Source organism: Phyllobates terribilis, unplaced genomic scaffold (genome assembly GCF_046119375.1).
Source record: "Phyllobates terribilis strain yellow unplaced genomic scaffold, ASM4611937v1 Scaffold_7__3_contigs__length_470593459, whole genome shotgun sequence".
NCBI classification, from domain to species: Eukaryota; Metazoa; Chordata; class Amphibia; order Anura; family Dendrobatidae; genus Phyllobates; species Phyllobates terribilis.
The window spans coordinates 27,189,567-27,210,336 of NW_027362767.1; the positions used below are offsets into that span (position 1 = coordinate 27,189,567).

General features: G+C 46.6%; 1 protein-coding gene across 1 annotated transcript in view; it reads right to left on the reverse strand.

Moving 5' to 3' along the window:
• The window catches only part of LOC141153489 (alpha-1-antitrypsin-like), a 390,164-nt gene that overhangs the window by 116,519 nt on the left and 252,875 nt on the right, over positions 1–20,770 (reverse strand). The window lies entirely within an intron of this gene.

The window sequence follows — 20,770 nt, forward strand, 5'->3', positions numbered from 1 at the left end:
GGTCAGTATAGATGGACTAATAGAGAAAGTCCCACACACTGCTAGAAGGCCAAATATTTTTTCAGAGCTAGATGCAGAAAAAAATTATATTAAGTTTGCAACCTGATGGAGGTCAGTATAGATGGACTAATAGAACAAGTCCCACACACAGCTAGAAGGCCAAATATTTTTTCAGAGGTAGATGCAGGTAAAAATTATTTTTAATTTGCAGCCTGATGGAGGTCAGTATAGATGGACTAATAGAGAAAGTCCCACACACTGCTAGAAGGCCAAATATTTTTTCAGAGCTAGATGCAGACAAAAAATTATTTTGAATTTGCAACCTGATGGAGGTCAGTATAGATGGACTAATAGAAAAAGTCCCACACACTGCTAGAAGGCCAAATATTTTTTCAGAGCTAGATGCAGACAAAAAATTATTTTTAATTTGCAACCTGATGGAGGTCAGTATAGATGGACTAATAGAGAAAGTCCCACACACTGCTAGAAGGCCAAATATTTTTTCAGAGCTAGATGCAGATAAAAATTATTTTTAATTTGCAACCTGATAGTGGTCAGTATAGATGGACTAATAGAGAAAGTCCCACACACTGCTAGAAGGCCAAATATTTTTTCAGAGCTAGATGCAGAAAAAAATTATATTCAGTTTGCAACCTGATGGAGGTCAGTATAGATGGACTAATAGAACAAGTCCCACACACAGCTAGAAGCCCAAATATTTTTTCAGAGGTAGATGCAGATAAAAATTATTTTTAATTTGCAACCTGATGGAGGTGAGTATAGATGGACTAATAGAGAAAGTCCCACACACTGCTAGAAGGCCAAATATTTTTTCAGAGCTAGATGCAGAAAAAAATTATATTAAGTTTGCAACCTGATGGAGGTCAGTATAGATGGACTAATAGAACAAGTCCCACACACAGCTAGAAGGCCAAATATTTTTTCAGAGGTAGATGCAGATAAAAATTATTTTTAATTTGCAGCCTGATGGAGGTCAGTATAGATGGACTAATAGAGAAAGTCCCACACACTGCTAGAAGGCCAAATATTTTTTCAGAGCTAGATGCAGACAAAAAATTATTTTGAATTTGCAACCTGATGGAGGTCAGTATAGATGGACTAATAGAAAAAGTCCCACACACTGCTAGAAGGCCAAATATTTTTTCAGAGCTAGATGCAGACAAAAAATTATTTTGAATTTGCAGCGTGATGGAGGTCAGTATAGATGGACTAATAGAACAAGTCCCACACACTGCTAGAAGGCCAAATATTTTTTCAGAGCTAGATGCAGAAAAAAATTATATTCAGTTTGCAACCTGATGGAGGTCAGTATAGATGGACTAATAGAATGATGCTATGCCCAAAAGATTTTACTTCACTGGGTGCAGTAAAAAAATTGGTATTCTATACACAGGTGGTATATCTTGCAACACAGATAGGCTACTCCACTGACTAACACACTCTGCAATAGGCCAAAAAGGATTAGCTTTGCTAGATTCAGCCAAATGCTGTGAAAAAAACTTGCACAGCACTGGCACAGACCTGCCTTGCAAAAACTGATAGGAACTGATGTAACCTAGTCCTGAAAAGGACTGCAATTACAATTAGTCTTTACTCCCACAATCTATCTATTTAAGAGCACAGACCTGCCTGATAAAAGTCGTAGGAAATGCTGTAACCTAGTCCTTAAAAGGACTGCAATCACAACTATTCCCTACTCCCAAGCTATCTGTAGATTTGTGCGAAAATTGGCTTGAAATTAACAAGGTATAGCGCACACAGCAACAGCGGTGCCGTCTAACACGCAGCTGCAGCAGTGAGAAAATGGTGGCGACGGGGAAAATGGCTTGGTCTTATAGGGCAAGGACATGTGACATACACTGCCAATGACACATGCCCTTGCTTGTGTGAAAAAAAGCACTTCGCTCCGTGTGTGCACTGCTGATAGGCTGACAGATTGCACCTCCCCACTGTAAATGCGGGAAAGAGAAAAAAAAATGGAGATCTTCATTATTCCTGCAGAGATCCATCCCCTGCCCCTCCCCCCACCCCGCTGTACACTCAAACTGCGTATTAACATTAATTTTCATCATTACTGAGAAAAAATCCAGTTATGATTTTGGTGCACGAACAGTTATCGAACATAACCTCGAACAGCCGAATTTTTCTCAAATCGTTCGTGTTCGCCGAACGGCTCGAACACCGCCCAAAACAGCTCGAATTTGAGATTGGCGAACAGTTCGAGTCGAACAACGCTCATCTCTAATGAGCATGCCCGTGACATGGCGGACCGTGATTGGTGGTTTGGGAGTCACCTGATCCGGTGACTTGGCACAGCCTGATTGGTTGCGGGTGACGTCACCATTGGTGTGACGGTGGGCAGGGTTTAATCTTTAAAAAGCCCGCCCACAAACATGGCGGTGCGCTCTGATCATTGAGAAGTGATGGTGTTGTGTGGACGCTTGGTCTCTTGGGTTCCACGTGTTCTATAGTTTCTGCAGGCAGGTTTAGTGGAAATAGGCAGGCTAGTTGAAATAGGCAGGTAGCTTCATCTGACAGCCTGGCTCTGACAAAGGGGTCGCCTTACACCCCGAGCAGTCTGCAGACACCCTATTTCCGGTACCTCCTGTAAGCCACGTGGAGGGATCCTCCTCAGTCCGGTAGCATGCCGGCTGGGAGCACGTATTCGCCGGCGTGAGTCACACACGCATCCTAGTGCCAACTGTGTAGTCCCTGTGCTGCAACAGGACTACAGATATATTATTTAACACACATCTCTCGAGAAGTTAACTGAGATAGTGTGAATTTCTATTCCTATTCCGGTGTGCTGTAACACGGAAGGGATTGTCATTTAAGTTGGTTGTTTTACCTTCTCACCCGGAAGGTGTTCGGCCGCAATCCACCAGGCTGCATCGCGGACCCCAGGTTCTGTTGCATTCCATTATAATGAAGTTGTTTGCAGCCGTCCCCTTAACAGTATCAGAGCACCAGGGTCTTGCCGAACTTGGCTGACAACCAGCAACTGCAGCGCTATGTACAACAACTTAAGGCCAGACTTAGGACTCTGGAACAAGCTGCCCCGGTAGCTGATATCACTGCAGTAGCTACCCAGGCGGCTTCTCAAGTTTCCAATCTGGTTAACACGGCTGCGGTGAATGCTGTGACAGCAGCAAATGCCCCATTACCCCGTTTTGGTCTCCCGGAAAAATTTTCTGGGGACAGTAAATCCTGCAGGGGTTTTATTACTTTATGCTCCATTCAGTTGGAGATCATGGAGGCACAGTTCCCCTCAGAAAGAGCCAAAGTGGGTTATGTCATCTCGTTACTCTCCCACAGGGCTCTGGAGTGGGCTACTCCTCTGTGGGAGCGGAATGATTCGGTAGTGGCTAATGCGGGTCTCTTTCTTAATGCCCTAAAGAGTGTATTCCAAGGTCCTCAGGTCACGCATAATATGGATCTTAAGCTTCTTGCATTGATCCAGGGTTCGGCCACCGCCAGCCACTTTGCCATCCAGTTCAGAACCTTAGCGGCTGAACTGGATTGGTCTGAGCAGTCGCTAATCCCGGTGTTTTGGAAGGGTCTGGCTGGGCATATTAAAAATGCTCTATCTACCAGAGAGCTTCCAACCTCCCTGGAGGAGTTAATCTCTCTCGCTAACCGAATACATTTGCGTCATGCAGAACACAAGTTAGAGCTGGAGGTCCCCAGACCTCAGTGTCAGTTGGCACCATCCTTCTCTAGACCCATTTCCAAACCCGCGACTCCCGACCCGGAGTCTGAGGCTATGGACATATCCCGAACTGAGCCTAGCTCCTCTCATTCCCGACCTGCACATCTCTTGGAGTTCCCCGTTAATAAGGGTTCCAAGCAGTCGGGAAAACGAGTGTGTCTAACCACCGATGGAGGAGGTGTGTTCGATTCTGGGGCTTCTTCCTCCAAATTATTGTATAAGGTGACAATGTCCTTCAGAGCATCAGCAGCTACTGCCAAGGCGTGGGTGGATTCTGGCGCCAATGGCAATTTTTTGTCATCTACATTTGCCCAGAGGCATGCCATCCTTATAGAGTTGCTGCCAAGACCAACGAACATTAGGGTTGTCATCAGTTCACTCCTGGACACACAAATCGCCCACCAGTCGATTTCCCTCACCATGTCATTTCCTCAGGGTCACCGGGAGGTTATCTCCTTTCTTATTATTCCCGGTGGACTAGATGAGGTGTTATTGGGTCTTCCATGGTTACGTTGTCACACTCCACACATTGACTAGAATACGGGGAGAATTTCTTCCTGGAGTGAGAATTGTGTGTCTCAGTGTATGGTTACAGTCACCCGGAGGGTAGTCTCTGACCCTTCTACCGATGTGGCTCCTGGCACAGATCCTCTGTCTATCACCAAGACCCAGATCTTGTCAGATTATGTCAAAAGGAACCCTCGGGTAGACCTTTTGTCCCAGTCCATGGATACGGCTGAGGACGATGACGAGCCAAGGCTCACCGTTCCTTCGTGAAGTATGTGGAGGGTGGCCCCAGTGTCCTTAAACCAGGTTCCTTTGGGGAGGACGTTCGTTCCCCCTAATCTACGAAATGAGGTGCTCTCCTGGGCTCATGCCCCTAAGATGGGAGCCCATCTTGGGGTCAAACGTACCACAAAGTCCCTTCAACGGTCCTATTGGTGGCCCCGGTGGCGCCAGGACAATAAGGAATATGTTCTTGCGTGTGCCTTCTGTGCGAGAGATAAGTCATCCCGTCAAAGTCCTGCTGGCCTTCTCCACCCGTTACCCGTGGCGGACTCCATAGATAGAGAGTCGGCTGACACTCTTCACCGTCCTGCTCCCGTATTCTATCCGGGCGACAGAGTGTGGCTCATGGCTCGCAATACCAAAGTTTGCGGGGAATCTGCTAAGTATGCCCCCAGCTTTATTGGTCCTTTCAAAATTTTGGCCCAAGTAAACTCTGTAATGTACTGCTTACAGTTACCACGACACCTGAGGAGTCACGACACTTTCCATGTGTCGCTCCTTAGACCCGTTCACCTGATAAAACTCGCTGAACCCCAACCTGCTACAGACACCAGGGGTGATAATCTCGAGGTGCAGGCTATTATGGGGTCTAGGATGGTTCGTGGGAGAAAAGGTTACCCAGCACACCAGAGGGGCCATGGATCTGAGGATCAGCTCTGTGAACCCGTGGACCACATTCATGCTCCCCTGCTCGTTAAGGAAAATGAGTGTCAAGTGGAGGGGGATGTTAGAAGGGGGAATAATGTTACGCGTTGGGCGTTTGTTGGATTCGAAATGGGTCCAGAGCCTTCTGTGGTCTCCGGTCCAGCCAGGGCTGATGCTGCTCAGCATCGTCGTCAGTCCCAATGCCTAGCTGGTCCACGAGACGTACAGGTTGTCTCTTGGGTCTTTGCTCCTAGCAACATGAAGGATAGGTTGCGGAGGGAGACAGGGCTGCAAAAACCTAAGTCCAGGATTCTCTGTACTGAGCATGCCCGTGACATGGCGGACCCTGATTGGTGGTTTGGGAGTCACCTGATCCGGTGACCTGGCACCGCCTGATTGGTCGCGGGTGACGTCACCAATGGTGTGAGGTGGGCAGGGCTTAATCTTTAAAAAGCCCGCCCACAAACATGGCGGCACGCTCTGATCATTGAGCAGTGATGGTGTTGTGTAGATGCTTGGTCTCTTGGGCTCCACTTGTGCTTTATTTTCTGCAGGCTGGTTTAGTGGAAATAGGCAGGCTAGTTGAAATAGGCAGGTAGTTTCATCTGACAGCCTGGTTCTGACAAAGGGGTCGCCTTACACCCCGAGCAGTCTGCAGACACCCTATTCCCGGTACCTCCTGTAAGCCACGTGGAGGGATCCTCCTCAGTCCGGTAGCACGCCGGCTGGGAGCACATATTCAGCGGCGTGAGTTACACACGCATACTAGCGCCAACTGTGCAGTCCCTGTGCTGCAACACGACTACAGATATATTATTTATCGCACATCTGTCATGCTGTTAACTAGTGTTGAGCCACCCCCGTAGTGTTCTAGTTCGGTTCGGTTCGTCGAACACCCGTGTGTTCGCCGAACTGTTCGTCGAACTGTTCGTCGAACACCTTCGAACACCGTTAAAACCAATGGCAGGCAAACAAAAACACATAGAAACACATAGAAAACACCTTCAAAGGTGTCCAAAAGCTGACAAACTGCTCAGAAGACACAACTAACACATGGAAAAGTGACAAGTACATATGGTCATGCGAAAAGAAAAGAGGTGGAGGAGTAAAAGGAGGGCGAGACACAGATATAGGCATGTCATGCCCTTCTAAAATCCAAAAAGTGAGAAGCCGACACGTTCAGTCCGCTCCTGCCCGTGCCACCTCCGTGTCGCCGGGTTTGTGCCAGAGCCGCGGTGAACCCTGACGGCCAGCCCCCCTCTCCCAATACTGGTGCCTGTCCGCTGGTGGGTCGAGCGAGCCCCCCTGTGGTGGAGGCAGCTCTAAGCTTTTTAATTTAAATTGTCTCTCTAATTTGAATAAATACACTTTAAAACCATTTACAAGGATCTATTGGAGGGCAAGTCTCATGCCAGCAGCCGCGTAATTCCAGCTCCAGTAGCGTCCACTAAAGCTGCTGCAGTTAAAAAGCTTTTATAAGGATCGAGCTCGGCTGTCCACCGCAAGGCATCCTACTGCCAGTCCGAGCCCCTATGCCTTGGGGTGCCTCCTGATGCTCTTCACTGAGTATCCCGTGGTCCCGAAGCATTTTCTTTGAAAAAATGAAGTGTCCAAACTACAGGTGGTCTAGCTTGCTTAACAGCCGGGATAATCCGCTGACTAGCAGACACTGCTACTAGGCACAAAGTATTTCCTGGGCTAGATGCAGTTAAAAATTTGTAATTAGATACTCTCGTTGGATGCTGAGAAAGCATTCCATAGAGTCTCCTGGCACGCCATATATCATTCTCTTAAAAAGCTTGGGGTAGGGGTCTAGGGGACCCTTTTATAGACAAAATCACTGCCCTGTATCGCAATACGTCACCTAGGCTGAAGATAAATGGAACTGTAGCACCCTGAGGGCTCGGTTGCTACAGAGGTATTGCACCTCACCCAGAGGTGTGATATCTCACTCTCAGGTAAGGATGTAGTGTGGATCAGGACCCGACACCTGCATGCATTACACCACATTGCCGTGGGGCAGGGCGACCAATATGCCCCTGAGATGGGCACGACAGTCCCTGTCCCTGGCTGGAGTGGGGGGAGGGAACACTGAGGAAGGGGAACCCTGTAGTGCAGGAGCAGGGAGGAAGCAGTTCCTGGGTGCATTGAGAAGGGAGTATAAAAGGTGGGCACCATCTTAGTTCAGTGCAGAGAAGTCTGAGCAGAAGTGGCAGGGAGCAGGGGCTCTGCATGAGCTCTGCTCCGGAGGCGGGCCTAGTAACAGAGGCCCAGGCCTGGAAGAGGGAGAAGGAAGGAAGAGAAGCGGAGAAGGCTTCAGGAACGAGGAACGAAGGGATCTCAGGGGTGCGGATGGGCGAGTCGCCACCGCACGCCCGAATCCACCTGCGTGGAGGGGTCAGGCCAAAGGGGGAGACCAGTCCCCGAAACTAGTGGAGGCAGGAAACGACCCTCAGCTAGAAACAGGAGGCTGTGACATTTTATGTGGCGCAGCCCCTCACTACACCCGCTAGGAAGGCACCACATAGGGTCAGGGAAACTGGCGCCAAGTTTACCAAGAGGAGGCCCGAGGCAGCCGGACAGAAGGGTTGGTAAGAAAGGCCAGACAAAGGACACACAAAGGGGGTCCTGTGAAGCACTCCAAAGTTATCTGGGAGTTGTCTGAGCCCCTCACCTGGTGAGCACAGTACGACGTGTGCAGCCGTTACCTGCAGACGTGGTCTGGATAATAAGAACTGTGAGTAAAGGCCCTGGACTGCATCACTGACTCCGTGTCATTACTGCTGCTGCCCTGCACCATCACCCCCATCCTCCGCATACACTGCCCTGAGGCTATACTCCTCCCGTGGGGAGTTATGCTACGCTCTGCTGCACCCACAACACCAGCCTCAGCGGTCTGCCCTGGAACGGCGGTTCACTCTGACCGCAATCCACGGGTGGCGTAGTCGGACATTTAAACATCAAAACCACATAAATAGTTCCGCCACTGGTTTGACCGCCCTGAGCCACGGAACCGGGTTGCCGCCACGGAGACTACAACCACCAGCATCCACCAACAAGGGTCCGGCTCCGGGTGTCCCAAGGCCCAGGGGGCGCGGCAGAACATTTTCATCACCTTTCACAATCACCAATGGGACAAGGCAGGGATGTTCTCTGTCCCCTCTCTTATACATCCTAGTGACGGAGCACCTGCTCTCATCAATTCGCCATAACCCCAATATTAGGTGGATTGAGGTGGGAGGCACCGAGTACAAGTGCTCTCTATTTGCTGATGATGTCCTAGTATATATCACTCAATCACATATATCCATCCATGCTGTTATGGCTGAAATAGATCACTTTGTTACATGGTCAAATTTTAAAATCAATGCAGCGAAATCTGAGGCCCTCGATGTCTCCCTCCCCAAATCCATATAGGATTCCATCCAGTCCAACTTTCCCTTTGCCTGGCCCTCACAAGGTATCAAATACTTAGGAATTCCTATTCATAGAGACCTCTCCCATCTATGTTATCTTAATTTTGGGCCCTTTATTGAACAACTCCATACAGACCACGGTTGGCAAGTTAGAACTGTGAGATTCACTACGTGAACCACTGGTGTTTTGTGGAAAAGCACATGTACACTGTGTTCCAAATTATTATGCAAAAAGTGTTTAGGAGTGATAAGGGAATAATTTGTTTGTTTGTCAGTTAAACTCATTGATGGTGATGTGTGTCAGGGCTCTTTATATCACTGTAAGCAATTGCAGACACCTGTGCTAATTAGTTTGGCAGGTGTGTCCAATGAAAGGCAAGACTACTTAAGAAGGCTGTCTCACATTATTAAGCAGCCTACATTTTCTGCCAAAATGGGAAAGAAAAAGGATGTGTCGGCTGCTGAGAAGCAACAAATTGTGGAGTGTTTAGGTCAAGGCATGACTACAATCAACATTGTGCGATGATCAGGATGAAGTGTCTTGGCAATCAAGAAGTATGTAGCTGATTCACAGTACACACGTGTGCGTGCTGATAAGGGCAAATTGAAGACTCTTTCCTACAGGCAATTACGTCAGGTTGAAGAGCAGCGGCAAAAAAGCCTTGTCATAGCAGCAGACAAGTTTTTGAAGCTGCTTGTGCCTCCAACGTCCCCCGAACAACAAGATGCAGGGTCCTTCAGAGGTTTGCAGCTGTGCATACGCCATCCTGTCGACCTCCTCTATCCACTTCACACAAGCAGAAACGGCTCCAGTGGGCCAAACATTACATGAAGACTGATTTCAAAACTGTTTTGTTCACGGATGAGTGCCGTGCAGCGCTCGATGGTCCAGATGGATGGAGTGGAGGATGGCTGGTTGATGGACACCCCTCGCAAACACGGCTACAGCGCCAACAAGGAGGAGGTGGAGTAATGTTTTGGGCTGGAATCATGGGGAGAGAGATTGTCGGCCCCTTTAGGATCCCTGAAGGCGCTAAAGATGAACTCCATAATGTATGTGGATTTTCTCAAACCGCACTTCCTGCCATGGTTCAAGAAGAAGAACCGTGTATTTCACAGCAAGATCATTTTTCTGCATGATAATGCACCATCTCATGCTGCACATAAAACATCTGCATCTCTGGCTGATATGGGCATAAAAGGGGACAAACTTATAGTGTGACCCCCATGCTCCCCTGACCTCTACCCCATTCAGAACCTTTGGAGCATCATTAAAAGGAGTGTCTATGATGGCGGGAGGCAGTTCACATCTAAGCAACAGCTCTGGGAGGGTATTCTGTCCTCATGCAAAACAATTGAAGCAGAAACCATCCAAAACCTGACAAATTCATTGGACGAGAGAGTTCAGAAGCTCCTTTCGAACAAGGGGTCCTATGTGAAAATGTAACATCACCTAGAATAAAGTTTTGAGTTGAAAACTGTTTGATTTCAGTTTCTAACAACCTGCTAATGCTTATAATTTCAAAAATGACCATTTTTTTGGTCTTTATTAAAATGAAAAGGTTGATCGAAAAGTTTGGGGGATCTAAGAGTGTGGCAACCCAGTAGTCATGATTACTTCGAATTCTGACAACATGAGGGTCATGCTGCAGGTAGTGCAGCAAGAAGGCACTTATGTGTCTTGCGCATCTCGGAGCCCCAAAATTATTTTCCGGGCTAGATGCAGCTAAAAATTATTATTAATTTTAAATTTGGTGAAGCTTTAGTATAGATGGCCTAATAGGATCAGTGCTGCACACTGCTACAAAGCCCAAATTATTTTCCAGTCAAGATACAGATAAACATGATTAGTAATTTTAAATCTGGTGGAGCTTATTATAGATGGCCTAATAGAATCAGTGCTGCACACTGCTACAAAGCCCAAATTATTTTCCAGCCAAGATACAGATAAACATGATTAGTAATTTGAAAGCTTAAAACGGTTGGTAGGGTGATTTTAACCAATCATCAAGCTTTTACTCTCCCCAGGATCACACAGGGGTAGAAAAGTCATTTCGGATCCATGATTTGTTCATCTTTATGAACGTGAGTCTGTCTACATTATCAGTGGAGAGCCGCGTGCGCTTATCTGTCAGCACACCACCAGCAGCGCTGAACACACGTTCAGACAGAACGCTGGCTGCGGGGCATGACAAGATCTCCAAGGCGTAAGTGGCTAGCTCCGGCCATTTATCCAGATTGGAAGCCCAAAAAGAGCAAGGGTCCAGTGACACAGTCGTGGCTTCAATGTTTACTTGGAGATACTCCTGTACCATCGTCTCTAGGCGTTGACTATGTGTCAGACTTCTTGTCTCCTGTGGCCTTGCAAATGATGGGCTAAAAAAGTGGTGAAATGATTCCGCAAAATTGATGTTACCAGCAGATACTGTGGTTCTGTTACGGTTTGAGTGCTGAACACTTGACGGTCCCACGGTTGGCAAGTTGGAACTGTGAGATTCACTACGTGCACCACTGGTATTTTGTGGAAAAGCACATGTAAGATTCTGCAACAGTCTCTGCTGATACTCCTGCATGCGTGCATCCCTTTCTATGGCAGGAATAATTTCTGCAAATTTACTTTTGTACCGGGGATCTAACAGTGTGGCAACCCAGTAGTCAGGATTATTTCTAATTCTCACAATTTGAGGGTCATGTTGCAGGTAGTGCAGCAAGAAGGCACTCATGTGTGTTGTGCATCCAGGAGCACCAAGTCCCTGTTGTGTTGGTGGCGAGGTAACAATCATGCTTCCTTCCTCTGTCCTCTCCCCCCAACCTCGCACAACAGAAATGTGATCAAGGTCTCCCTCATCTGATGAGTCTTCCATCAGTTCGTCCTCCACTTCTTCCTGGGCTCCTGCACCTTGCTCACTAGTTTGGCTGCTACCATGCGCCCTGGTAAAACCATCTCCCCCACCCTCACATGCCTGCGCCTTGGTGCTGCCGACCGTCTGGACCTTGCAGATGTTAGCCCTTCCGCATACAACTCCTCCTCCTCTACTTCCTCCACCTCCTCTTGTGCCACCACCTGACTCCGAATTCTGTTTAACATGTGCTCCAGCATGTAAATCACCGGAATAGTCATGCTGATAATGGCATCGTCAGCACTAAACATCTTCGTCGCCATTTCAAAACTGTGCAGAAGGGTGCATAGGTCCCTGATCTGAGACCACTCCTCCAGCGTGATTTGCCCCACCTCTGGATCTCGTTGGCCCAGGCTATACGTCAGAACGTATTGCACCAGGGCTTGTCGGTGCTGCCACAGTCGCTGCTACATGTGCAGAGTTGAATTCCACTGGGTAGGCACATCGCAATTTAGCCGGTGAAGTGGCAGGCCCAACGACTTCTGTAGAGATGTAAGTCGCTGAGCTGCGGGATGCGAACGGCGAAAGTAAAAACACAGCGACCGTGCCCTCTGCAGAAGGCCATCTAGTCTGGGATAGTGGGCTAAAAATTTCTGGACAACCAGGTTCAACACGTGAGCCATACAAGGCACGTGTGTGACATTGCCCCGGCGAAGGGCCGCACCCAGGTTTGCAGCATTGTCGCACACGGCCTTCCCTGGTTTCAGGTCCAGTGGAGACAACCATTCATGAAATTGGTTCTCCAGAGCTGACCACAACTCCTCAGCTGTGTGACTCACATTTCCCAGACATTTCAATGTAAAAACCGCCTGATGACGTTGAGCCCTACTGCCAGCATAGTAAGGAGGTGTGCAGGATCCCTTCTGCGCAGTTAGAAAGCTTGTGGCATGACCAGACAGGCTTTGGGTGCAGGTGGAAGACCGAGAGGAGGTTGAGGAGGCAGAAGCAGTGGAGGAACTTTGACATAAAGAGGACTGACGCACAACTCGTGGGGACGGCAAGACATGGACAGCAGCCCCTTGTCCTGCTGTCACCATAGTTACCCAGTGCCCAGTCAGCGACATGTAACGCCCCTGTCCATGCCTACTCGTCCAAGTGTCTGTGGTGAAATGCACCCTGTCACACACAGAGTTTCTCAAAGAAGCGGTGATGTTGTGTGCGACATGCTGGTGGAGCGCAGGCACACCTTTCTTTGAGAAGTAGTGCCGACTGGGCATCTGGTACTGGGGCACTGCGACGGACATAAGGTCTCGAAAATCCTCTGTGTCCACCAGGCGGAAAGGCAGCATTTCTGTAGCCAAGAACTTGCAGATGGTGAAATTCAACCTCTTAGCTTTCTCATGGCTAGGAGGAAATGGTCTTTTACTTGTCCACATCTGAGGGACCGAGGGCTGGATATTGTGCTTAGACGGGGTTGATAAGGGTGTCCCCGGCAAACTGCCGGTCTGTGAGGAAGATGCAGGCGGACATGTTAGGTTGCCTTGATCCAAAGGTGGTGCTATCGATGTCGGACAGCGCTCAACACCAGCTGGTGTTACCACCTCCAAAGAAAATGATGACCTGCCAATCACGCTGGCTGTTGCGGGTAAAGAGTTGGCAGGTCTGCGCCCCAAAACAGGTGTGACTGCTGTCCCCCCAGTCACAGAGGATGAAGAGGCCGTGGATGCACAAGATATGGCAGACGGTGGTTGGCCCGGCCGGCTAGGCCGCATTGTAGCACACTGAGCTTCCCACTGCAACTTATGCTTCATGTCCATGTGCCGTTTCATGCATGAAGTACGCAAACTATGTATTTTTTGGCCTCTACTTAGCTTTTGCTGACAAATGTTACAGATAACACGAGTTGGGTCATCTTTATCGATCTGAAAAAATGCCCAGGCTATGCAAGGCTTAGCACCCATGCGACCTGAAGAGCCACCACAACTTGTGGTGAGAGGCAGAGTTGTGTTTGAGGATGCAGTTGTTGACGTGCTTCCAGTACTACTTCTCTGTCCAGGAAGGCGCAACCTGACCTCGTCGTTACTAGCATCTTCCTCCACCTCCTCTGCTGACCTCATCTCTTGGCTGACTGTGGGTTGACAGTAAGTGGGATCTCCAACCTCATCATCATCACCCTGTGCGTTATCACACCCGTCGTCCTCAGAGCCAACCTGTTCCTGCCCTGACAAAAAACTAAAGTTGTCGCTCCAATCAGGTATTTGAGTCTTATCATCGTCTTCCTCATTGTCTCCACCAACAGGAGTTACAGTTTGGGAATGAGGGTCTACATTACGGTCAGAACCTTCTGCGTCTGGTCCTGTATCCGACTCATAAAGATTCTGGGCATCAGTGCAGATCATTTCCTCGTCTGGATTCACAGAAGCGCTGGAGTCGACCTCTGATTCCCAGGCTATAGTATGAGTAAACAGCTCTGCAGACTCAACCATCTGTTCTACCTCATACTCAGACGGGCAGCTGGAGATTTGGGAGCTGTGAGGAAGCAAGTGCGATTGGGGTGACATCTTTGAGGACTGGAGTATTTGTGATGTTGAAGTTGATGTGGAGGAGAGCCCACTTAAAGGAGCACTTGATATCCGTTGAAGCACCTGCTGTTTTTGTGTCTCATCTGGAATTTGTAGCGATTGGCATGGCCGTAAGAAAGGGATCTTATCACATTGACCGCTAAAAGAAGTAGACATTTTAGTTTGGCTGGAAGATGGTCTTTCTTCTGCAGATGTTACTGTTGCTTTAACACCTACCCCACGGACACAACCTTTTTTCCCCTTCCCAACATGCCTATTCCCCTTTCCACCAGCAGCAGGCCTTTTTCCACTCATTTTGGTGGTTAACTAATTAACAACTCTGGAGTTGTTTGCACAAAAAAACAATGGGTGGGAACCGAGCAGAGCTGAGTGGCCAAACTGTGGTACTAGGCCAAAACTATTGGCTGGGTTAGATGCAGAAAAAAATTATATTCAATTTGCAACCTGATGGAGGTCAGTATAGATGGACTAATACAGAAAGTCCCACACACTGCTAGAAGGCCAAATATTTTTTCAGAGCTAGATGCAGAAAAAAATATATTCAGTTTGCAACCTGATGGAGGTCTGTATAGATGGATAAATAGAACAAGTCCCACACACAGCTAGAAGCCCAATATTTTTTCAGAGGTAGATGCAGAAAAAAATATATTCAGTTTGCAACCTGATGGAGGTCAGTATAGATGGACTAATACAACAAGTCCCACACACAGCTAGAAGCCCAATATTTTTTCAGAGGTAGATGCAGAAAAAAATATATTCAGTTTGCAACCTGATGGAGGTCTGTATAGATGGATTAATAGAACAAGTCCCACACACAGCTAGAAGCCCAATATTTTTTCAGAGGTAGATGCAGAAAAAAATATATTCAGTTTGCAACCTGATGGGGGTCAGTATAGATGGACTAATACAACAAGTCCCACACACAGCTAGAAGCCCAATATTTTTTCAGAGGTAGATGCAGAAAAAAATATATTCAGTTTGCAACCTGATGGAGGTCTGTATAGATGGATTAATAGAACAAGTCCCACACACAGCTAGAAGCCCAATATTTTTTCAGAGGTAGATGCAGAAAAAAATATATTCAGTTTGCAACCTGATGGGGGTCAGTATAGATGGACTAATACAACAAGTCCCACACACAGCTAGAAGCCCAATATTTTTTCAGAGGTAGATGCAGAAAAAAATATATTCAGTTTGCAACCTGATGGAGGTCTGTATAGATGGATTAATAGAACAAGTCCCACACAGAGCTAGAAGCCCAATATTTTTTCAGAGGTAGATGCAGAAAAAAATATATTCAGTTTGCAACCTGATGGAGGTCTGTATAGATGGATTAATAGAACAAGTCCCACACACAGCTAGAAGCCCAATATTTTTTCAGAGGTAGATGCAGAAAAAAATATATTAAGTTTGCAACCTGATGGAGGTCAGTATAGATGGACTAATACAACAAGTCCCACACACAGCTAGAAGCCCAATATTTTTTCAGAGGTAGATGCAGAAAAAAATATATTCAGTTTGCAACCTGATGGAGGTCAGTATAGATGGACTAATACAACAAGTCCCACACACAGCTAGAAGCCCAATATTTTTTCAGAGGTAGATGCAGAAAAAAATATATTCAGTTTGCAACCTGATGGAGGTCAGTATAGATGGACTAATACAACAAGTCCCACACACAGCTAGAAGCCCAATATTTTTTCAGAGGTAGATGTAGAAAAAAATATATTCAGTTTGCAACCTGATGGAGGTCTGTATAGATGGACTAATACAACAAGTCCCACACACAGCTAGAAGCCCAATATTTTTTCAGAGGTAGATGCAGAAAAAAATATATTCAGTTTGCAACCTGATGGAGGTCAGTATAGATGGACTAATACAACAAGTCCCACACACAGCTAGAAGCCCAATATTTTTTCAGAGGTAGATGCAGAAAAAAATATATTCAGTTTGCAACCTGATGGAGGTCTGTATAGATGGATTAATAGAGCAAGTCCCACACACAGCTAGAAGCCCAATATTTTTTCAGAGGTAGATGCAGAAAAAAATATATTCAGTTTGCAACCTGATGGAGGTCTGTATAGATGGATTAATAGAACAAGTCCCACACACAGCTAGAAGCCCAATATTTTTTCAGATCTAGATGCAGAAAAAAATTATATTCAATTTGCAACCTGATGGAGGTCAGTATAGATTGACTAATAGAATGATGCTATGCCCAAAAGATTTTACTTCACTAGGTGCAGTAAAAAAATTGATATTCTATACACAGGTGGTATATCTTGCAACACAGATAGGCTACTCCACTGACTAACACACTCTGCAATAGGCCAAAAAGTATTAGCTTTGCTAGATTCAGCCAAATGCTGTGAAAAAAACTTGCACAGCACTGGCACAGACCTGCCTGGCAAAAACTGATAGGAACTGATGTAACCTAGTCCTGAAAAGGACTCCAATTACAATTAGTCTTTACTCCCACAATCTATCTATTTAAGAGCACAGACCTGTCTGATAAAAGTCGTAGGAAATGCTGTAACCTAGTCCTTAAAAGGACTGCAATCACAACTATTCCCTACTCCCAAGCTATCTGTAGATTTGTGCGAAAATTGGCTTGAAATTAACAAGGTATAGCGCACACAGCAACAGCGGTGCCGTCTAACACGCAGCTGCAGCAGTGAGAAAATGGTGGCGACGGGGAAAATGGCTTGGTCTTATAGGGCAAGGACATGTGACATACACTGCCAATGACACATGCCCTTGCTTGTGTGAAAAAAAGCACTTCGCTCCGTGTGTGCGCTGCTGATAGGCTGACAGATTGCACCTCCCCACTGTAAATGCGGGAAAGAGAAAAAAAAAATGGAGATCTTCATTGTTCCTGCAGAGATCCATCCCCTGCCCCTCCCCCCACCCCGCTGTACACTCAAACTGCGTATTAACATTAATTTTCATCATTACTGAGAAAAAATCCAGTTATGATTTTGGTGCACGAACAGTTATCGAACATAACCTCGAACAGCCGAATTTTTCTCAAATTGTTCGTGTTCGCCGAACGGCTCGAACACCGCCCAAAACAGCTCGAATTTGAGATTGGCGAACAGTTCGAGTAGAACAACGCTCATCTCTACTGTTAACAGAGATAGTGCGAATTCCTATTCCCATCCCGGTGTGCTGTAACACGGAAGGGATTGTCATTTAAGTTGGTTGTTTTACCTTCTCACCCGGAAGGTGTTCGGCCACAGTCCACCAGGCTACATCGCGGACCCCGGGTGCAGTTGCATTCCATTATATTAAAGTTGTTTGCAACCGTCCCCTTAACAGATGGTCTAAGAGCCACTCAATTTTTTCTTGAGACATTAAATTATGATATGCCATTTGTTAATTTTGTCCTTGATCTTTCGGCTTTCTCCCTGCCCCACAACTTTTTCTTGTTTGACGAGTCCCTCTTCCTGCATTCTAAAGGTGTTAGAATCTATGTTGTTATCCATCTTGTTGTGGTTTGCTGGCTTCTAGTCTTTTCCTCTGGTGCTGGGTGTCTTGGTCACGTGATCTCTTCACTCTTTATGACTCAGCACCTGTCTCCCATTTCCTGATGGACATCAGTGTTGTTACGCTTGTGCTCTTGTTAAGTTGCCTTGTTAGTTCTTTGTGCTTAGGACAATTGATATCCTGGGAATTCTTGTTCCAACAGTTTTGTTCCCTTTAATCTTCATTTCTGCAACTAACTTTTCTGTTAGGAGGTCTCCTGTTTTTGCTCCCAGTCCTTAGATCTTTTAGGGTCTTCTTTTGAGTTCAGTGCAGGAGTTTCAGTCGGGCTATTCACAAGGAATAGGGCACCCACCCCAGCGTATTGTTTAAGCTGAGTCTCAGTGCAGGGACAGCTTTTCCCCCCTATTCCTTAGTTTTTAGTTGCAGTACATAGCAGTATGTCCAGCCACGTTTAAAATAAAAAAATTAAAAAATAGGGAAAAAAAGTTTTTGTTTTTTTTTCCTCCTCTTGGGTTTTCTTCAATATGAATACCATCCAGGAGCTTGGAATCTTTTTTGTCAAACAGAAGGATGGGGGGTCTTAGGCCATGTCTGGATTTTCAGGAGATTAATAAGATCACTGTGTGCAATCCTTACCCGTTACCACTTATTCCAGAATTGTTTAACCAATTGACCGGAGCCAAATGGTTTTTTAACATTGACCTTTGTGGGGCATATAATTTGCTGCGGGGTAAGGATTTAGATGAATGGAAGACAGCTTTTAACACCCTGGAAGGTCATTTTGAGTATTCGGTGATGCCTTTTGGGCTTACTAACGCTCCTGCATTTTTACAAAATTTCATCAATGACATTCTGAGACCCTTGATCGGTAGGAGTGTTATTGTTTATCTGGGTGATATTTTGATTTATTCATCGGATCTTGAGTCTCATTGGCAGAGAGTCCGCAAAGTTCTTCAGATACTGAGAGATAACACACTCTTTGCTAAATTGAAGAAGTGTCAATTTGCTGTCCAGAAAATTAGTTTTCTGGGTTACTTTGTCTCTTGTGATGGTTTTGAGATGGACCCGGTGAAAGTTCAGGCTGTGCTGGAGTGGCTGAGGCCTGAAGGTTTGAAATCCGTACAGAGGTTTTTGGGGTTTGCCAATTATTACAGGAAATTCATTAAGAATTTCTCTGTCATCGCTAAACCCATTACTGATCTCACCAAGAAGGGTGCTAATAAGGTCCAATGGTCCACTGAAGCTATTGAAGCTTTTGCGTATATCCAGGAGAGGTTCAGCTCTGCTCCTGTTCTTATCCAGACAGATGAGTCCAAGCCATTTTTGGTTCAGTTGGATGCCTCATCTATAGGCGTGGGGGCAGTTCTGTCCCAGGAGGGAGAGGATGGGATGCATCCCTGAGCTTTCTTTTCAAAAAAAATTTCTGAGACAGAGCTCAACTATGATGTTGGGAATCGTGAGTTGTTGGCTATTAAACTCGCTTTCGAGCATTGACGACATTTTTTGGAGGGGGCTCGACATCCTATACAGGTTTTCACTGATCATAGGAATTTTATCTATCTGGACGCAGCTAAACGTTTGAATGGCCATCAGGCTAGGAGGGCACTGTTTTTTCCGTAACCTTTCTCCCGGGGACAAAGAATGTTAAGGCTAACGCTTTGTCTCATAGTTTCTCTCTAGCTGTGAATGCTGAGAGGGAGGAGTGTATTTTGTAGAGAGGGGTGGTGGTGGCCGCATTGGATTCTGAGTTGGAGAATAGCATCCTAGGAGCTCAGAGTGCGGCACCAACTAAAACTCCGTGTGGTAAATTGTTTGTGCCTAGAGCCTTGAGGAGAGCATTGTTCGTTGAATGTCATGAGTCTCAGATGGCTGGTCACCCAGGAATTTCGGAAACTAGGAAGTCTATCGGTCGCAGTTTCTGGTGGCCAGGGTGACAAAGGGAAGTCATCAAGTGGGTGCGTCAGTGTTCTGTGTGCGCTAGGTCGAAGGCCTCTCACGCTCCAGCTGCGGGGTTGCTGTGCCCCTTGGAAGTTCCTAGTTCACCATGGATGCACCTTGCCATGGAATTTATCACTGATCTGCCTGGATCAGAGGGTTTTTGTGTCATCTGGGTTATTGGATCAGTGTACGCCTGAACCTTAAAGAGGCTAACAGGAGATCAAAAAGGTATTTTGACAAAGAAAAAAAGGAGTACGTGTTTGCTGTTGAGGACATGGTTTGGTTATTCTCTAGGAATCTTCGTTTGAAAATTCCTTCTAAAAAACTGGGGCCTATATTTGTCTGTCCTTTCAAAGTGGTTCAGATTGTCGACTCGGCAGCAGTGAGGTTGGGCATTCTTTCATCCTGGAGGATTAATTCTGTGTTTCATGTGTCGTTACTTAAGAAGGCGGACACGCCTGATAAGCAGGCAAAGCCTACTGTTCCTCCTGTTGATGAGGACGGTTTTGAGATTTCTGGCATTTTGGATTCCAGGTGGCTTAGAGGGAGATTACAGTATCTTGTGTCCTGGAGGTGTTTCGGCCCCAAGGATATTTCCTGGGTGAAGGCCGATAAAGTCTCGGCCTCAAGGCTAATTAAGGCTTTACACAGGAGATTTCCCGGTAAGGCTCGGCTTAGAGGATCCGGAGAATCCTCTTAAAAGGGGAGGTACTGTTAGAATCTATGTTGCTTTACTATCGGCCATCTTCTTGTGATTTGCTGGCATCTAGTCTTTTCCTCTGGTGCTGGGTGTCTGGGTCATGTGATCTCTTCATTCTTTATTACTCAGCACCTGTCTCCCATTCCCCGCTGGACATCAGTGTTGTTACGCTTGTGCTCTGGTTAAGTTGCCTTGTTAGTTCTTTGTGCTTAGGACAATTGATATCCTGGGACTTCTTGTTCCAACAGTTTTGTTCCCTTTAATCTTCGGTTCTGCAACTAATTTTTCTGTTAGGAGGTCTCCTGTTTTTGCTCCCAGTCCTTAGATATTTTAGGGACCCCCTTTCCCCATTCTTCAGATCTTATTTTGAGTTCAGTGCAGGAGTTTCGGTGGGGCTATTCACAAGGAATAGGGCACCCACCCCAGCATAGGGTTTAAGCTGAGTCTCAGTGCAGGAACAGCTTTTCCCCCCTATTCCTTAGTTCTTAGTTGCAGTACATAACATCCGGGGCAAGGCAATGGGGGCACCATGTGCATCCTCATATGCCAACCTCTTCCTGGGGCTGTGGGAGAGGAACATTTTTTTGTCTGAGTCTTTGCCATATCTAGACAGAGTCCTATCCTGGCATCGTTATATAGACGAT